Consider the following 16,049-nt stretch of genomic DNA (forward strand, 5'->3'; position numbering starts at 1 on the left):
CGCTATTGGGAAAACCATCACGAACATTTGTCCTTCGCGCCACCAAAATTCTATCTTCTGAGATATTTTTCGCGTTTCCGAGGTCATCGCCACTCTCCTTAACTTTGCCTTACGATGTATAATATCTCGATGTTACGGTAGTTAGAAATTTGTATTAATTTGGAGAACCTTGCAAAAGTACGCAAATCTGCTACGATAGTCGGATGGAGAGTATCGGCATTGATCTGTTCCTTTATCGTGAAACTCTCTCGGACAACTTAGATGCTACCAGATATCGATTCTCGCATCCAACCATTTCGTAATAAACGTAGATCACCCAAGAAATTTCTCAATTGTCATCCGTTAATTTCGCGCAACTTTTGCTTTATTTTAGCTACGTGGGAACCTATTAGTGCGCAAATGTTACCCCGAAAATGTTACTCCTCTGTGCCAAATATCGTTCACGTGTATAATCAAAGTTGCATAAAACCGCGTACAATTGCATCAGGAAATTTCTAATAATTTGCTCGTCTCGCAGGACGAAAACAGGCTCACGAAGGATCCCTCTGTTCTGGCTATCGAATGTACCGCAAGCACGTAGTTTCAAGTGTCCGTTCTCTAGAAAATTCGAAACAATTTATGGTCGATGGTCGAGTGAACGGTGCAACGGTCGAGTCGGAAAGATCAGAAAGACAAATCATCATAGTTCGAACAGACCGGGAAGCAGAAACGCACTTCCATGATCATTTGTATCGTTGCTCGATCTGTTGCTGCGCAATGACCGAGCAAGCTGTTGATTTTTCTTTTTCTGCAATGCTACTATACTCTACACTCTATGCTTTATACCGTTCTTTTGCCCGCTATTTACCTTGTACGCGAACTTTTTATCGCTAGTGGATTGCAAAAATCCTTTTTTATCACGAATTTTACGTGACAATGCGTAGGTCAAGGTGGACGTAAGACAAAGGAAGGTGTAGATAAATAAGACAGGGTGTATTTAAAAATAATAAGTTATTTATTACAGTTTATTTAATATGTATACAGGCTATTCGTATTATAGCAGCGATAGCTAGTGTTAAATTAACAATGACAGTTTCTATCGTAGTTAATATTATATTGGTTATTGGCCATGACGAAGGCGAATTTTGATAGCCCTGGTGGAGGTCGGTGGTCTGGATCTATAACAAATAATACTATATTAATATAGCAAAGAAATGTCGTAAATATCGATATCATTTGCAAGGCGATTCTTTTTGGGCATAGTGAAATTATGTTGATCAGTTTGTGGATATTAGGTTGAAATTAGATAATAAAGTTATAGATTTACCCGTTTTAAGGGATTGTTCAGGCGCCGTTAATTCACTGGATATGTCGCCCTGAAGCAGGATGTTTAAATTTTGGATCATATATTGTACTGATAGGAAGTATTTTATCGATACAATTATGAGTTTATTTGATTAAAATATCTAACGTAGTGTCCAGTCACCAAACGAATTAGTAGATCAGCCGTGAACAATGGCAGTAATTTGTATAATAACAAAGGATAAGCCAAATATAGCAGAATGACTCATCGGCTAGCGGGAGGTTGTGTCTAATTATCAAAAGCGAAAGAAATATGAAAGATCCTAGTTTGTAGGACTTGTTGACAATCAATGTCAACAATTTTTTCGTTTGGTCCATAGAATGTTTTGAGTGGGCTGTATTTCGACACACGACAACATTGATAACGTAAATAAATCTCATATATTTGTTTCAAGAAATGATAGCTTGTTTGTGAGCGGTATCTTTAGACAGGTTGTTGAAAACTGGATGTTAATTCGGATTTTATATTTTCAATAACTTCGCATGAGTATTTTAGTCAAATCTAGCACGAATCGAACAGGTGAAAACAATCTATACGGCGTTCGTGCTGAGGTGGTATGGTGATAGGTGCGTAAGGAACTACTCTTGGTGTTTTTAACGCACAATAGTTTATTTAGAACTAATCAACAATCAGAGTTAACAATTAACAATTAACAATTACACTTAACAGACAATTGGTAACAACTAACAAATAACGATAGACACCGAGAGATCATTCGACGCGTTGCTATGCAAATAATACCGAGGAGTTACACATTTAATGGCGTAAGACAGACTGCCTGTGCTTTTGTTTCGGATCGCGCAGATTCTTCCCTTCGTAGCCCATCGATATCGTAGCCCAGTGCTGGCACGTGTATGCTCTTCCGAGAATTCGGCGGAAAGAGTGTGAAGATATCGATGGTACATTGGGCACGTCGGTGTTGCGCTTTGGCGGCGTCGCGCTTTGCATCCGGAGCCGTTGAAAAGTTCCGTGGCCCGTGCCGCCACAGTGCTTGGCAGGCTTTTATTTTGTTTACCTAGTGGATCGGTATGATAGAGTTCGAGACATGTGGAAAGTACGGCTTCCAGGCAAGCAGGGGCTGATTCAGCGCATTAAAATAAGAAGAAAATTTCGTATAAACGTTTTCGAGTAGACGCTTGCTTTGTGTCACAGTACTTTCTTACCTATCTTTAGAGAAATTACTCGAATCGACCAGTTCCAGTTTCTACGGAAACGCGAATGCGTCGCGTCATAGATCGTCCATCTTGTTCGAACAGCTTACACGAATTTGTCGAAAATTTTGATCGTCACGTCAACTAACGTTTTATAAGTAAGAGATTTTAAACGCCCCCGTATTTAATAATCGAACGGATTCGGATCCGAAGAGCGTATTGGTCCGGAAATAAGGCCAGCACGATTTATCTATTTTCCAAGAAATCGTTCATCTGTGTAATGTTTAGCATCGCAAAATAAGCTATAAGCGGAACGTATGGTCATATTAGGCATATTATGTTATATAAAATTTTCTTCTTATTTCAGTATTCAGAATCAACCTCTGCCATATTTTCCACGTGTTCTGATTCACCTTGTATAATATATAAGAATGATAATTGCAAATATATTTGTATAATAACTCTATGATAAGCGCTTAATAATACATACAGTGAACTTGTAGAGAGTAACGTTTGCTGACTGTCGGAGGCACATTGTTGCTGTCTATGCAAAGACAAGTGCCCATTTCTTGTCGAAGAACTCCAGTCAATTCTAGCGTTTCACCCACATAAGTTTTCAACGCTGAAACATGAAAATATATAGTCGTTATTTTTTAGCTTTGCCTCTATTTGATCTTCATCTTATCTGCTTACGCGCTTAATAATAGAACTAGGTTTGGTCTACGTAAAAAGTAACTTCTTTTTATTAAGACTCATATTTATTAAGATTTAATAAGATACAATTTATTAAGATACATGTAACGAAAGGCAGGAAGTAGTAACATTTTACGTGAATTTGCATGGATCGAATATGCTGATGTGCTTACGAATAAGAGAGTATTGATCGATAATTATTAAAGCCAATTGTTTGTGACATGGGAATAAGCAAAAGTCATTTTTAAGTTTAAAGATCTTTAGTTTAGTATTGAAATGTGTTTAATGTATTTTAGCAAAAGTAGATAAAATAGGAATATTAAAAAGTTGTGTTTGGAAGACAAAATTTGACAAAAATGATGCATATACAAATGCTATCTGTGGTCATTAATATATTTTTTCGTTATCGACAGAACATTTTCCCTTGATTTTATTGACATACTGGATTAATCACTTCTTTAAGTTACTCGTTCTTGAAACAACATCAAAATCGTATATTGTTTCGTGCTAAAAAATCTACTAAATCCATTGACAGTGAAACGATATTTCGTATACGGTTCTTACAAGAATTATTATTATTTAAGACTTAGGAAAACGTATATACAGTAGCCACGCGCACTGTGCGTATTTCTGGCGCGCGTTTCCGTTCAGTGACAGTACTTCGGCGGACTGGATTGCCGAAGCGAAAGGGTTAAAAAAATACGATAAAATCACATGTAGCTCTCTATTTGTCTAGTCGCTTTTGTAGCAATATCACTATGTCCTCTGACATACTTGAGGTTTCTTACAATTCATAAATTAAATGAACAACTGTGCAAGCGAAATCGCTGCTGTAGAATCCCCGCTTCTGTAGAATCAGTCGTATGGATTTCAAAATTTAGTGTGTCGCCGGGATTAGCGTTATCCAAAGTACGCCACAGGAATAGAACATAAAGATATTTCTCAAAATTTGTTATTGCTGGTATGATATTGCTGAAATACAAGGCTGCAGTTTCGTAATGTCGTCAAAACATTCAGTTCTTTTTTGGTCAGTCACTTTTCGCGTGCTTTGTATTGCTCTGTCGAATTTGAAAGTTTCTATTACGATAGCGGATGGTGCGAAAGACGCAAGTTTCTAGTATTTTAGAGATGTCTGAACGTCAGCTGCGTGATTATGTAACAAAAAATGGAGATATCCACTGAAATATTTTAACACGCAAGAGATTTCATGTTAAGACAATACACGCAAAGTAAATACACACGAATATAATAGTATATCCCTTTCGATGTCATTCGATTTTTGTATCATTCATTTTTTCCCCGATATATTTGAGCGATTCGAGATAAACAGGATACACTTCTAAACAATTTCTCTCAAAAGTGGCAGGAATTAATATTTTTTTATTCTGAAAACAAATAACTCTGGAAATATTGAAAATGTAAAAGAATAGGAAGCTTAAAATCCGTTCACTTGTCGATGCAATGAGCAGAACTATACATATTTCCGATAATAAGAAGAATATCTCTAATGATACTTTTAATACATCAAAAGGCAAATACTATAAAAAGATTCGACGCGCTCTTTGAATACAGCTACTATCAAGATGTATAAACATTAGAACACATAATTAGCCTAGATCGTGTCGAAGTAGTAAGTACGTATGTACTTTTGACGAATTTTTAAATTCAAAATTCTTTTGAAATCACGTTTAAAATACAGTTGTTCTTAGAATATGATTTAAAATATAATCTTCTTTTTACTTTTTGCGTAATTTATTACGCAAATCATTACTAAAGAAAGTTACTTTCCAGTTGTGTTACAAAGTAATCCACTTTGTATACAGGTATGTAATAAATTGCCAGAAACTTTGATGAGAACGAACTTTTTATTAAAAAAAGTGACATCTTTCATGTATGATTTCCTCTTCAATCTAATATTTGCTTGGTAGTAGTATATCAAATATTTTTGAGCTAAAAGTAAGTAATAAATATTCGGTAGGTTTATATGCGGAATGCATAAATAATTGTTATGAGTATTGAAAGTATTACATTTTTCTGTCTAAATCGTTTCGGTTCAATTTGGAAAATCTTATTCTGCGTGTGCAATTAATACCAGCAGCATGTCAACTCTAAAGTTTCATATCACGAAAAGAGTTTATGCAAAAGACGAATAAGAGTTAAGTTTGACATCGAGTAAAGAAAACCCAATTTGAAATTGATCTAACAGTGTTTTTCTAAATTATTTCTAGGTATTGTTCAATTTGTTCTTTTCTCAATATTGTTGGATTTAATTAACGCAGCGTCATATTTACGCTAATATCTGCTTGTTAAGCATAATTTTAATATATAATAACATGATCTATAACTCTTTACAATTTATATTTTATCATGGCATATGTTTTAGAATATTCTCCGGCTTCTTGTAATTTTTATTCATACCTATTCCACGTGTATCATGTTCTCTTTATTAACTTGAAACGTTTTACACGCACAGGTGTACGCGAGTACTATCAATTACACGTACATACAGAACTTCCTCAAGCTAATATTATCAACTCTAGAGCTATTAATAAATGTTCATAAAGGGGATACTTCTTCACGACATGTAGTTTAATAGTTTATTAACACATTGACTGCCACGCGTGTTTTCAAAAAAATCTGCGTCAGGCCACGCGTACAGCAGTACCAAGCGTTCTCTGCTAGGTGCTCCTATCGATATTTTAGTAATGCGAATCGCTCAAGTGGTGGTCTCAAGAATGATCTTTCGTTTCGCTTGTTCGCTACATTAAAACCGCTAGCTGTTGTCGAATATAACGAAGGAAAGTGTGGTATAGATTATTCCGATCAAATGGTTTCTTATGCCACCACAATTAGAAAAGGAATCAAATGGTACAGAAAACGTGGCATTCAATTCCTTCTGGGAATTTCTGTTGTAAACGCTTCGACGGTTCAGAAAATTGCAACAAGGAAAAATATAAATATTGGAATATTTAGACAATTACTAGTTGCAAAATTATTAGGGTTGTCTAAAAATACGAAGAATCCTTGTCTTCGACAGAGTCAGCACAATATCGCCGTTCGGAAAAATGATTCCGGAAGAAGCATTAGACGCGCGTGCAAACTATGTTATGCAAGTAAAAGACGTCGAATGGACCGAACAAAGGCACAAAAGAATTTGAAGAAAACAACAACTTCTTGTCCAAATTGTCCCGACCAACCTCAGCTATGTATAGAATGTTTTTCTTTATTTTATTTTTATTTTATATTTTTTATTTTATAACAATTTTTATTTACAACGTATTACAACGTATTTTTATTTTATAACAATTCAACAGTTTTATTATTATGAAATATCTTTTCAAATACCTACGACGATCCTTAGCAAGTAGTCAAATAAGCGACACCCGAATATGGGTTACGCGGCCTGACCAGAAACTTTGCTGACACCCGAATGCGGGTGTCGTGGTAGTCAACGTGTTAATAAATGTTCTTCAGTAAATTATTAATTTGAATTAAAATACTGGTGGAACTAATATACCTAATTTTGTTTTTATCATGTATTGTTTATGTAGATAGCTTGCTGAAAAAATTGTGCAGGAACGAATCGCGTAACAAAGTACAGTGCATTCGAGATGTAACATTTCAGTGCAAATAATAAATTATTTTCAAACAAATAATCAAAATTTTTATTTAAATCTTCTCGAGATTTTTACGTATTACAAGACAATTGTTATTTTATAAATTCAGAAACATAGTTATATCCACTGTATATACTACGTACATATATGTATAAAATATATGATTTTTTAGGAATATCTCTCTACTTTAAACTGTTACTAGCAAAAATACTTTGCAAGTAGCATTCTTATATGTTGGATTACAAGCTATTTCAATTAGCCTTGTAGTGAATATACTGTACAATATTTGTAATTTTAGCGAATGTCGTGATATTGTTCTGTAGGAGTACCAAAACATAGTTATCTTCTATTAGCAAATAAAATTCTATTTTTGATGAAATTTAGTAAAAAATATTAAAGTATCCGAGGAACAATTTCTTTTGCCTGCAAAAGTCACTTTGAGCAGGTGAAATCGAATCCTCAAGATTTTGATTAACTTGTGATGATCCGAGATACAGTAAAACTTTGCATCGCTCTATTGAAAAATATTCGTGCGCTAGGAATAAATCTCGAGTAAATAATGAGTTTGCTATTTTAAAGATAAAACGTGTAACAGGCATTACATGTAAGAAATACAATGCGGGCAAAATAACAGCTCACTTAACACTTCTGTTAATTTCTAAATACATAGGATTTTTCACCAGATATTAGCGCTTTTATTGGAACAAACAAATGAAAATGAACAATTCCGTGTAACATATTTCGGAGCCATATTGATCTGATATGTCAAACATATACATTGATATTTCGAAAATTAAAAATTATTTTCTAGAGTTGACATGTTGTTTTTCAGGTAAGTAAAATGTTTCTTAATGTATACTATATCTAATTTATTAAGTGTAATTACTAGTTATTTGCCCCACTTTTATAATTTCCTTTGTATATTATATACATTATAATCTAAAACGTATTTGTTCAACGTATTTGTCGTCCAATACCGATGATTTAGTCATAGACCGAATTTCTTTTACCTGTAAGTTCAATATTTTGGCAACTGAGACTAAATTAGAAGGTGTCCGTTTAATTTTTCTTCTACCTTTTCCCATAGAAAAATGTTTGAAAGTCCAAAACAGAAAAGAGAGAAATGGTCAGAGGAGAACATGAATGGGGCTTCGAAGCTACTCTTCAAAAATAAAATGGCCCAAAGACAGGTCACTGAAGCTTTCAATGTTTCAAAAACGACGAATGTGAAGTCTGGGCACACGTCGAATGCGCAGATCAAGAAAATATTAAGTATTTTCCATACGATATACATAATAATCAAATTTGAATAAGAATATGTGTACTGACATCTAGAGGACTTTTTAAAACATTATTAACCATTTAGAGCAAAAGATCAAATAATTAAATAATTGATCGGTACTGGACGACAATTTTTCGTTTCCTACAAATTCCGACATTACTATTCTTGCACATTGTTAATTCGTCAATTCGTATCATTGAATTTCATAAAATTAATTTTCCTACTTTTATCAAGTTCCATTCGTGCTATAATGTCACTTTGTAAATTTTCACTTTTATCAACTCTAGCACAAGGTACCGTGCGACTCTCCCCTGCATCTTAATTTGTATGTGATTCGAAATCCAAATTATTCGATATTTTTCATACCAAACTACGATAAAGATTCTTAACAACTTCTGCAAGATTACCTATACTAGCATTTATGACGTTCCTGTCTCACAAGATCAATAACCAAGCCTTTTCCTCGATTCTTTTTCTCTGATGAAACGTTAAATAGTTTTCTTCCTTCTTTCTGTCCGGATGAATTTTATCTTTTTCGTAGGTCATTGATATCTGGTCGCTTTTTTAAATTACTTTTTCCGTAGTTTTCATGTCACAATAAAGAGATTAAAAAATGCTGGATCAAAATTCTTAATGCTTTTCTCACCCACTCCGTACTCTTATCTTTCTGTTCATGTTCAAAATAGCGAATAGAGGTACATATAGAGGCGAATACTTCTGTGTTTAGTCTATTGACACCCCCTCCCTCTCGCCCCTTGATGAGGTTGACTCGTGTTAGATTACAATATCAGTTTGCCTAACAATCAGAACTACATGGAATTTTGGGGATATACAGGCTGAGTCTTCAACAGCAAACCACCTGAATAATTCTTTCAATTTTTTGAGACGCAGGGAAATGTTTGAAACAAAAGTTGTTTGGTTTCGAGGAGGCTATTACGCGATGGAAAAAGTTTTTCTCAGATGGACGCGTTTACGAGTTTTAAAGAACACTTTAATAGGCTTCGTTTTTTTTTAAGTGTAGCCGTGTAGTTTTGAATACCTATTTGTCCCATTGTTGCTCTTTTGAAGACGGATTTAAATATCGCGGTCATTTAAGGTCACTCAAGGTCATAAAACGTAGTAAAATAGTCCAATCGAACGTAATGTTTCAATATTCCGAAACAAAGGAAAATGGATTTACCATTTTCAAGATAAGCGGCCCGTTTATAAAACACCATTAAACTAGGAGACGCAATCAATTGGAGAAAAGATAAATTTTCTGTGACTACTTATCGTACTCGAATTCGACTCTACATCTTCGTTACTTTGTCGAAATTGCTATGTATAATAATTATTAATTATGAATAACGAAAGAAATCCTTAACCGAAAAATACTTCGTTATTCAGTATTCGTTGTTTAATATAATTATAAAACACCAATCAATAATAACACAGGTACTTCACAGCGAGATATTTGAATTATTCATCTAATATAAAGAATAAGAATTTTGGAACAAAAAATTAAACGGTTAGTACAAACATTCGATAATTGCACGAAAAAGTCCTCTACGTAGTTACACAGCCGTCGTGTCCACTTTGAGAAGGACAGATTTCCCTGAGGTATCGCGGAAATTTGGCGGTCCATTGCGATCGAGCAGTGTAACATGATCCAATATTATCAGTTATCGTTGAGACAATGTATCCGAGTAATCATTCAAAACTGAAAATTGCCTTATTTTAGGCTTTTTAAAATTAAATTTCCACTAACGCATTTGTAGGATTTCCCCGACTAAAATAAGATCAAACATGATATAATATGAATAATATTTAATTATCAATTATTAAGTAAGCAAATATGTTCCAAATTTTATCGTGTTTGGTGTCATTTTAACCAGTAAAACGCGAGAAACATATTAGCAAAAATTTCATTGATCAAAAATCGCAAATAAGAATCTTTCAACTTATCGCCAGTCTTTAACGAGGCTCTCTTTCTCTTTCATTCGCGTTGTCAATTTTGAGGAATAGAGTCGTTCCTACGTCTCCATAATTGTAACGTTTCAGTCCCGATTTTTGTGCAATTATCGAATGTAATTATTAAAATTGTATACACGACATATTACAAACATTGAATCGAATCTTCTTCTGCAAAACGTTATCGAACACGAAAAAACGAACACGAATAATCGAATCGAAAATTACTAAACGATCGGCTGTTGGATAAGTGTTTACTAAGAATCTGACTAAGTACACTCTCTTAAATGCAAATGACTCATTGAACTTTTTTGATATTAACTTTTTAATGAACGGCAATCCTCGAATAAAATCTTACTCAAACTGATAACATTAACAAAATATTTAAAAAATGTCAAAATCGGCGGTATCTCCTTTTTTTGTAAATATTTACCGGCTATTGAATCCATTGATTCTCGATTGCCTTATCTGTTTGCTTGTGTATATCTTTTATATATACATAGATGGATACACAAATAAGTTTCGTCTATGGCGAGATCAATTTAGCCACCTGAGTAACCAGCTATCTTTCGAATCAACAGATACAATACCGATACAATGATACGACATGCGATGTACATACTCGAAACGTTACAGATTGAATCAATGAATTAATGAATTAATGAAGAGTAACTGCTAATCATTGGTAGGATACACGCTTGTTAAAGATCGAAGATGTCCGTGAATTAATTAGCTTTGAAATTAAAAGGTTAGGTACGTGGGAGATTTTGCGTTTGAGGAAAATTATTCGAAGATAGCAATATGGTTGATGATACGGAAGTGTAGGGGTAATAGGGTGAATGCAACGAGCAATGTATAATAAACAATTGATAATTGGTAATAATGTATAAATAATTCGTAACGATTAAGAATAGAAGCAGATAGTAATATTTAATTAGAACCCATGTTTTTTGTTTCAACTTCCAATTTATGTTCCTTTGATAGCAAAAACTAAAATAGAATTGATTATAATAAATTTTGAATATAGGAGATTGAAAATTGAAATGGTTTATCAATTGGGCTGGTTTCAAACTAATCTCGTAAAAAAGTTGTAAAGAGGAGAAATATAGCTTTAAGAAATACGCAATTAGTCGAGTGTTTACGGTACGTGCCAATAACAAGACAAGCTTTTGACTTTTGGAGAAGTCGACTGTAACAAAAATATATCATATTATATTATATATTATATTATATATTATAGCTATAATTTTAGCAGATACTGTTTATCTATTTCGTTTTGCGTGTATTAACGTTCTCATGGTTTATCGTATAGTAATTAATGCATCAGATTATATACATATCGGTGTTTGTAGGTAACACGTTATACAGAGTGGAGAAGCAGCATCAAATTGTCACGATTGCGAAATAAAATGAGTGAACGGCTGGTGAACGAGCAAAATACTCGTACAATAACAAGTGAATGTAAAGGGAGCTCTAAATTCCAAGAAATTCCATTTTATCAGCCGAACAAAATGTATAATCTGATAACGTTTTGAGGATAGTAAGTTAGGCAGGCGAAAAAAATAGGTGTTAACGATCAAGTATAACAGATACAGTAGTAAATATTCAACAATTTTTCAACCGTAATGTATTTATACACAAATCTGCGTACTTTGTATCAAAGTTTCTGTTGAAAATGACAACGTGAGTTCGTGCTCGCCATCCATATGCAGATGCGTTAGTGATAAGAAATAGTAACTAGAGGATGATGCTAGTTACAATCGATAGATTTAATCGATAGGCTTAAGATGCTTTTTTGTTTTTATCCCTAGTTTTTGTAAGCGTGTGCAATAAAGGCTTTTTTTGGCTCAGAACGGTGTAATAGATTTATCCATTCAATAAAATAATAACTACTCTGATCTTACCTCTGAGTATAGAAATAACAACAGTTTCGATAAATATATTTTTATGTACAGCATGTATAAAAAGTGTCAGGGCGTATAAGTGTCCACTAGCGTGATTTCGGAGGATCGGAGCCTCTGGATCGATTGATTCATGCAAAATTTTGTAAAAATTGACGTTTGCTGGCACCGTATGCTACTTAGCACGAGGATCAAATGGAACTTTACTGGGAAAGTATATTTGGATACCATGATGTGCAAGATATTATTCTTGTATATGTAGGATTTGTATACATTTTAATCAATTTACTTTTTTTAATCAATTTAATCCTCATTTTATCAATAAATCCAATTATTTTGCCATCTATCTCTATTACCGACTATCGAATTGTTCGTTGTTCCAAAAATGTGTTGCGCGCAATACTGGGCACTATTAAATAAATTTTCATTTAAATAATTGTTTAAATGTTAAAAGACAGAAATAAATTATTTGCAATTTCAACAAGTTTAGATATATTATTTAAAATAATGAGATTAATTGTTATTTACAAATTTTATTTTCTATTTATTCTAAAAGAAAGCTAATAAAATCAGAATCTTTGTTTGAAAGTCTTTTTTCACGCAGTAGATAATTCTGTAATAATGTGAAATCACGCTGATTGCTCCATTCTGTTTATCACGGGCTATCCCACCTGCTAACGAAAACTTGTTGTTTTCTCGTTGATGTCACATTGCTTACTTTCTACCTGACTGCGAAATATAAACTTGTTGCGAATAATCTCGATGCAAGACCCAATGAAATTTCAACGTCATTTCTCCAGAAAACGGTTCAATTGCGACTCATAGCTTATTTTGAAAAGTTGGCAAGTTGGTCCTCGCGATGAGTAGACGTTTGTAAAACTGTATCATCCAGAGTTGTAGAATTAGGGTGGTCCGGTCAAATAAGTGTATTTTTTATATACTCTGTACATATACAGGCTTTTCCAGAATAATTCCATACCGCCAGACAGGATAAGACGTCAAACAAGAAAAAAAACATTTTTCTTTTCTTCAGCTTATTTTTGCGCGTAAACTTTTTGTATTTAAAGCTAAAGTTTGAAATAGTTGTCGATACTCTGTCACACTGAACGTATTTGATTGTAAGCTAGCTCAAGCAGAAACAAAGCCTTATACAAGAAAACTTCATCCTCTTCCTTTGACTTACTTTTGCATACAGAAAAATCTGCAGTCTAAGTGTGCTATCCTGAGATTCCTTGATTATACATATCTTTTCTAAATTTTTCGTTTCTGTTAACAAAACTTCCATAAATGATAAAGTGCAGGTATTCCTAAAGGAAGAAAATGTAAAGAAACTAAAATTAATGCCCAAACACCCAAAATTTCAACATTAACCCGCCATATATATATTGTTAAATATGTAAATTCGCACGTTCGTGGGGAGACGCGATCTCGAGGAAGTGCGCCAACGGGAGTCGTAAATTCCCGTTACGATTGACTAATCGACGCCACGAATCGTTCAATCCCTTATTTTTTTTGGGGATAATAAGGGTAGTTAACTTGAAGAGAACGCTGCTATTAACAGGTTATTACATATGTCGGAGATGAAAGGAAAACCGGAGCCTTCCCGTTGCAATTTTGAGGAAGCCTTCTAATGCTTTAGCCTAGATTTTATCATAACTGTAATTAAGCAATTGTCATTTGTAATTGTTTGACATTTGTGAAAGCGAAAGTGGGTTCGAGGTGACAACTGGTCGCCGAACGTAGCCACGGTCACGGGATAAACGTTTTGCCTGACGAAGGTGTGGATCGATTGTATTGTTCTCCCTAGAAATCACATAGAATTGTACTTTAGAGATGCTGATATAATGGGACACACGTTGTATTAGGAATCAATCTCCAGACAGAAACAGGTCGTCCCATATAACGTAATACGTTATACCGTCATACCATATAACGTATTACGTTATAACGTTATAACGTTATACCATATAACGTAATACGTTATATCGTCATCCCATAAAACGTAATACGTTATAACGTCATACCATTTAACCTAATACGTTATAACGGCATACCATATGATGTATTACGATATAACGTCATCCCATATAACGTAATACTTTATAACGTCATACCATATAACGTATTACGTTATAACGTTATAACATATAACGTAATGCGTTATAACGTTATAAGATATAACGTAATACGTTATAACGTCATCCCATATAACGTAATACGTAATAACGTCATACCATATAACGTATTACGTTATAAAGTTATAGCATATAACGTTATACGTTATAACGTCATAACACACAACGTATTACGTTATAACGTTATAAAATATAACGTAATACGTTATAACGTCATACCATATAACGTAATACGTTATAAAGTTATATCATGTAAAGTAATACGTTATAACGTTATACCATATATCGTTACATATGTCACGACCGGCATACTTCAAATCCGACGGACTGACGATAGAGATAAAGATGTGGCGGCACTCGGCGACAATGTATATCGCTGAAGTGCCTAATGAACCATCAACATCCCAACGGTCCTTCCACCGAAGGTTCTAGAAGAAAGAGCACGTGGCAACGATCGCGGACGCCTAGCAAATGCACGGACGGTGGGGATGTTGAGGGATGACAAAAGAAAGTAATCGGATCCGATCGAAAGTAAAATCATAAGAGTCAGTCTTAGAAAGTCACGCCTAGATTTCGGAAGTAGATTGTAAAGTGTATTGATGTTAGAAAAAAAATAAAGTTTTCTTTTTTTATTTTTTTACCTCAAATTCCTTTTTTATTTTGTTATTTTACGTGACACATACATCGACACTCTGTGTTACTACAGATTTTATACGAAATAGTGAAATTGGAAATTGAATACTGTATTCAGAGTTAAAATATAATGCTATATGGAAATGAAATAGCACTTCAAAGACTTGATAGATTTCGTTAATAAAATAAAGCAAAATAAATCTTTAATTCACTCACTACGAATTTATGGTATTGATTAAAATCAATGAATGTAGAGTTACTTCCGATTAAGGGTACAACTGTTATAAATTAAGAGCATAATTACATTGAATTAATGGGAAAATGTTGTTATAAATTATTGGTGTAACTGTTAAGAATTAATGATGTAATTGTTTTAGATTAATGGCTTAACTGTTATAAATTAATGGCTTAGAAGGTATAAATGAATAGCTTAAATGTTATAAATTAATAGTTTAAATGTATAAAATAACAGTTTAAATGTTGTACATTATTGGCTTAGATGTTGAAAATTAATAGCTTAAATGTTATAAATTAATGGCTTAAATGTTATAAATTAATAGTTTAAATGTTATAAATTAATGGCTTAAATGTATAAAATAATAGTTCAAATATTGTAAATTAATGGCTAAGATGTTGTAAATTAATAGCCTAAATGTTATAAATTAATAACTTAAATGTATAAAATAACAGTTCAAATGTTGTAAATTAATGGCTTAGATGTTGTAAATTAATAACTTAAATGTTATAAATTAATAGCACAAATGTTGTTGAGAATTGTGGATCTTTGAAGTCGAAATAATGTTATAAGAACACTAAATTTATACTGAGGATTAATTTTAAAATAGTAATATATTTATTTCATGGACGATTTCTTATATATTCATCGATACACACTTGCACGCGTCTCAGCACTTTCTTCTATACCCGACTGTTAACGGACTGAACAGTTTACATTCATCTGTTTTCGAGACGCCGCGCACACACATACATCCACACGCTGATATTCACATACAAGTATCTCTACTACACATTTAACCCAGTCCAACACAGAAAATTATACATATCTCAACAAATGTTATAAATTAATAGTTTAGACGTTATAAATTAATTGCTTATATGTTATATATTAATGGCTTAAATGTTATAAATTAATAGCTTAAATATTATAAATTAATTTCTCAAGTATTGTAAATTAATGGCTTAGACGTTATAAATTACTAGTTACAATGTTGTTATTTGATATTTTTTTTTATTTACCTTATATTTAAATTCTTCTTGGATGTTCACTGTCCGGAATTTCAGGCACGAAAGAGCTCACGCGCGACTTCCGCGTTCCTTATATATC

The sequence above is a fragment of the Bombus vancouverensis genome, unplaced genomic scaffold (genome assembly GCF_051014615.1).
Source record: "Bombus vancouverensis nearcticus unplaced genomic scaffold, iyBomVanc1_principal scaffold0079, whole genome shotgun sequence".
Taxonomy (NCBI): Eukaryota; Metazoa; Arthropoda; class Insecta; order Hymenoptera; family Apidae; genus Bombus; species Bombus vancouverensis.